Here is a 6,000-nt window from a genome sequence, read left to right as displayed (position 1 = left end):
TACATTTAGAAATGCTCATTGATTTATCCCCCCTCCTTTCTTCTTCTTACCTTTGGAGAAGGAGGGGGAGGACAAGTCAGCCCTGGTGGTCCAGTGGTAAGCATGCTTTCTTCCGTGCAGAATGCTGTGTGGCGCAGCGACGCTCCACATAGCCTGATCGCAGGAGGACAGATCTTTTCTGATTCCTCCTCCAGTCTTCCGGGTAGCATAGTGGAAGTCCGGCATCAAAAGGCATCCATGGTGAACCATGCCCACAGAGGGGGCTCGGCGTGCCACCGGAGGCACGCGTACCATAGGTTCGCCATCACTGTTATACATGGCCAAAATAGAGGGATTTTAAACATACTAATCTGGTTAAAAAGATTGAGATTTTTTTTAAGCGGTACAATAATAGGAAAGTATGTAATCATGGGTATTATTTTAATCGTGATAAAAATAGGATATTAGTCCTCAGCTCAATATCAAAAAAGATTAATGGGGGATTTCTGGTATCAATAATAGAGAAAAAACAAAAATGGATATATAAATGATATTTAATAGATATTAAATAGTGCGTTCCCGCAGGGCCCTACTGTGGCGCACAATTGGTTAAAAAGTAATAAATATAAAAAATGCAACAAGTTATTACACTACAGAGCGAAAGATACTCCTAATAACAAATGTATCTATTATGGCTAACAGCCGTATAATGATACACTGGGTGATGATGTGACATACAGTGTTACTCTGATCAGAATGGTAGTAAATTCAGTGTGCACCAAAAATAAAAATAAAAATAAATATAAAACGTTCCTCCTGGAAAGGAAATGGCTTGATAGAAAAAATAATAAAAAATGCAAAAAGTCCTGTAAATAAAAAGTGACAGTCCTATAGATGATGGAGTTGAGTCCTGTAGGGTGGATCCTACAATTGGCCTGAAACAATGTCCTGCGAAAAAATCGTATGCTGTATATGATTATAACATATGAATTAATTTGTATAGTGGGTATTAGAATTGGATCGCTGTTGCCGGTTTCTCCACTCCACAGCCAAATGGCCTGCAAATAGAAATATAGTCGCTGGCACGATTGTGCCACTCACCGCACCGCAGGTGGACAGATGGACGATGGACAAATGCGCTCTAGCCGGGGCGGCGTGATGGTCACAGGATATACAGCCGTTGTCACCGGCGAGCTGTCCCTTGGCGTCAGGTGTACTCTAGCCGGGGCGGAGTGTTGGTCGCAGAATATCTAGCCGCTCTCACCGGCGAGTTGACTCTTGGCGTCTGACGTAGCAGGTCAGCTGATGGCAGGTCAGCTGACCTTGTGCGGGAGGTTAGTTGATACTAGATGACGTTGGATATCAATGATGCATGCAGATAGAAATATTAATCCAATGATGGAGGGCTCTGCACCGGTTCAGCAGATGGATTTGAATACAGGACCATGTAATAGATAAATAGTAAATGAGATCTCTCCAGAGAGGAACTATCCGATCAGTGCTTGTATAACCGCAGCTGTAGTGTGAACTAGACCAATATAAAAAGGCTCAATAGCAGTCACAAACGCGTTTCGGGGTTCAAAGCAGATTAGTAGTGCCCCTTCCTCAGTGCCCCTTCCCCACTGAGGAAGGGGCACTACTAATCTGCTTTGAACCCCGAAACGTGTTTGGTGACTGTGATTGAGCCTTTTTATATTGGTCTAGTTCACACTACAGCTGCGGTTATACAAGCACTGATCGGATAGTTCATCTCTGGAGAGATCTCATTTACTATTTAACTATTACATGGTCCTGTATTCAAATCCATCTGCTGAACTGATGCAGAGCCCTCCATCATTGGATTAATATTTCTATCTGCATGCATCATTGATATCCAACGTCATCTAGTATCAACTAACCTACCGCACAAGGTCAGCTGACCTGCCATCAGCTGACCTGCTACGTCAGACGCCAAGAGTCAACTCGCCGGTGAGAGTGGCTAGATATTCTGCGACCAACACTCCGCCCCGGCTAGAGTACACCTGACGCCAAGGGACAGCTCGCTGGTGAGAACGGCTGTATATCCTGTGACCATCACGCCACCCCGGCTAGAGCGCATTTGTCCATCGTCCATCTGTCCACCAGCGGTGCGGTGAGTGGCACAATCGTGCCAGCGACTATATTTCTATTTGCAGGCCATTTGGCTGTGGAGTGGAGAAACCGGCAACAGCGATCCAATTCTAATACCCACTACACAAATTAATTCATATGTTTTAATCATATACAGCATACGATTTTTTCGCAGGACATTGTTTCAGGCCAATTGTAGGATCCACCCTACAGGACACAACTCCATCATCTATAGGACTGTCACTTTTTATTTACAGGACTTTTTGCATTTTTTATTATTTTTTCTATCAAGCCATTTCCTTTCCAGGAGGAATGTTTTATATTTATTTTTATTTTTGGTGCACACTGAATTTACTACCATTCTGATCAGAGTAACACTGTATGTCACATCATCACCCAGTGTATCATTATACGGCTGTTAGCCATAATAGATACATTTGTTATTAGGAGTATCTTTCGCTCTGTAGTGTAATAACTTGTTGCATTTTTTATATTTATTACTTTTTAACCAATTGTGCGCCACCGTAGGGCCCTGCGGGAATGCACTATTTAATATCTATTAAATATCATTTATATACAAATTTAGTTTTTTCTCATCTTATTGATACCAGACATCCCCCATTAATCTTTTTTGATATTGAGCTGAGGACTAATATCCTATTTTTATCATTTTTCTATATCTCTCTGTGGGGAGAGCTTTTAGTTAACCTCGCTAATTTTTTGTGGTTGAGCTACACATATCTGCATTCCATTATTTTAATCGTATTGACCCACAGAATAAAGAAAACATGTCATTTTACCGTAAAGTGTACTGCGTGAAACCAAAACCTTCCAAAATTTGCCAAATTGTTTTTTTTTCTTATTTCCCCACCCTAATAATATTTTTTGGGTTGCGTCATACATTTTATGGTACATTGAGCGAAATCATTACAAAGGACAAATGATTGCACAAAAATAAGCCTTCACATGGGTCTGTGGATGAAAATATAAAATGTATTGATTTTTAGAATGCGATGAGGAAAAAATGAAAATGCAAAAATAAAATTGTCTGTGTCCTTAAGGCCAAAAGCCCTTAAAGGGGTACTCCGCCCCTAGACATCTTATCCCCTATCCAAAGGATAGGGGATAAGATGTCAGATTGCCGCGGTGCCGCTGCTGGGGAGCCCCGGGATCCCCGCTGCGGCACTGCGCTATCATTACAGCACAGAGCGAATTTGCTCTGTGCGTAATGACGGGCGATACAGGGGATGGAGCCATGTGATGTCATGGCTCCGCCCCTTGTGACATCACGGCCCGTCCCCTTAATGCAAGTCTATGGCAGGGGGCGTGAAGACCGCTGCGCCCCCTCCCACAGACTTGTATTGAAAGGGGCAGGCTGTTACGTCACGAGGGGCGGAGCCGTGATGTAACGATGCTCCAGCCCCTGTATTGCGCGTCATTACGTGCAGAGTGAACTCGCTCTGTGCTGTAATAATAGCGCAGTGCCGCAGCGGGGATTCCGGGGATCCCCAGCATCGCCACCGCAGCGATCTGACATCGTATCTCCTATCCTTTGGATAGGGGATAAGATGTCTAGGGGCGGAGTACCCCTTTAAGGACACAGCCCATTTTGGCCTTAAGGACACAGCCAATTTTATTTTAGCGTTTTCGTTTTTTTCCTCCTCGCCTTCTAAAATCCATAACTCTTTTATATTTCCATTCACAGACCCATTTGTGGGCTTGTTTTTTGTGTGACCAGTTGTACTTTGTATAAACCTCACTAATTTTACCCTAAAATGTATGGTAAACCCAAAAAATTATTTTTTGTGCAAGGAAATGTAAACAAAAATTATAATTTTGCTAATTTGGAGGTTTTTCGTTTTCACACTGTGCACTTCAGTGTAAAAATTACATGTTTTTTTTAGTCTCTGGGTCAATACAATTAAAATGGTACCCATGGTTACATACATTTCTATTATTGTTCTGCTTTAAAAAATATTGCAAACTTATTTTTACAAAATCAGTACGTTTAAAATTGCCCTATTTTGACCACCTCTAACTTTCTTATTTTTCTGTATTTAGATGAGGGCTCATATTTTGCGCCATGATCTTTAATTTGCTTTAGTATTAATTTTGCGTATATGTGACTTTTTGATTGCTTTTTAATTAAAAAAATTTGGGAGTGTGATGTAACAAAAAAGCAGAATGTTGGAAATTTTTTTTTTTATGTTTAAGCCGTTCACTGTAAGGGATCATTAACATTATATTTTCCTATTTCGGACATTTAAGCGCTCAATGATATCAAATATGTTTATTATTTATCTTTTTTTATTAAAATTTTGTATTAATATGGGGAAAAGGGGAAAAGGGGTGATTTAAAACTTTATTGGGGGAGGGGCTTCTTCACATTTTTTTCAATTTAAGAATTTTTTTATTTATTTATAATTTTTTTTTTACATTTATTTTAAACTTTTTTGGTCCCCATAGGGGACTATTCATAGCAATCATTAGATTGCTTATACTGTTCAAAGCTATGCATAGGGCATGACACTGGTCAGTATTATTGGCAATCGTCTGCCCTGGTCTGCTGGAAGGCAGAGCAGTGCAGAAGACCCCTGGAGATGGACGGAGGCAGGTGAGGGGACCTACATCCGCTATCTTGGCTGATCTGATCCCTGCGGCAGTGCTGCGGGCGATCAGATCAGCCATTTTAAGTGCTGCACTGCTGCAGATGCCATGATCTGTATTGATCATAGCATCTGAGGGGTTAATGGCAGACATCAGCGCGATCGCTGACAGCCGCCGGAACCAGCCGTGAATGTAAATGTACGACGCTGTGCGTGAAGTAGCGCTAAGCAGCGCCGTACATTTACGGCACGTGTTCTTAAGGGGTTAAACTCCTTCACTGTATGTGCAGCTACCACTTCTACAGGAAAGCTATTCCATGCATCCACTACTGTCTCAGTAAAGTAATACTTCCTCATATTACTTTTAAATGTTTCCCCTTCCAAGCCATTTGATAGATGCCTTCCATTTCTAAAGTAGGGCTTAATGTTAGTTTTCCATATTATTACCACCAGGGGTACTGTGAAGATCCAGGTGCAATGAAGCCCCCTGCCTCAAATATGAGGCTTTGAGCCTGGGTAAAGACTGGATGGTATTATTAGACTACAAAAGGACCAAAATAAATGTCTGTTTCCACCCTGGTAGTGGAAGACTGCTTAGTTTTGTATTTTTATTGGGGCTCCCACTATTTTAATGAACTATTTTTTTTTTTTTTTTAACGCCTTAAGGACTCAGCCCATTTTGGCCTTAAGGACTCAGACAATTTAATTTTTACATTTTCGTTTTTTCCTCCTCGCCTTCTAAAAATCATAACTCTTCTATATTTTCATTGCCAGACTAGTATGAGGGCTTGTTTTTTGCACGACCATTGTCCTTTGTAATGACATCACTCATTATATCATAAAATGTATGGCACAACCAAAACACACAATTTTTGTGGTGAAATTAAAAAGAAAAACGCAATTTTGCTAATTCTGGAAGGTTTCGTTTTCACGCCGTACAATTTACAGTAAAAATGACGTGTGTGTTCTTTATTTTGAGGGTCAATACGATTAAAATGATACCCATTATTACATACTTTTATATTATTGTTGTGCTTAAAAAAAATCACAAACTTTTTAACCAAATTAGTACGTTTATAATCCCTTTATTTTGATGACCTATAACTTTTTAACTTTTTTTCTGTATAGGCAGCGGTATCAGGGCTCATTTTTTGCGAAATGATCTGTACTTTTTTTGATACCACATTTGCATATAAAAAACTTTTAATACATTTTTTATAATTTTTTTTTTATAAAATGTATTAAAAAAGCAGCAATTTTGGACTTTTTTTTTTACGTTCACGCTGTTCACCGTATGGGATCATTA

Source organism: Hyla sarda, chromosome 6 (assembly GCF_029499605.1).
Source record: "Hyla sarda isolate aHylSar1 chromosome 6, aHylSar1.hap1, whole genome shotgun sequence".
Classification (NCBI taxonomy): domain Eukaryota; kingdom Metazoa; phylum Chordata; class Amphibia; order Anura; family Hylidae; genus Hyla; species Hyla sarda.
The sequence above is the reverse complement of the archived record's forward strand: the minus strand, read 5'-3'. Positions refer to the sequence as shown.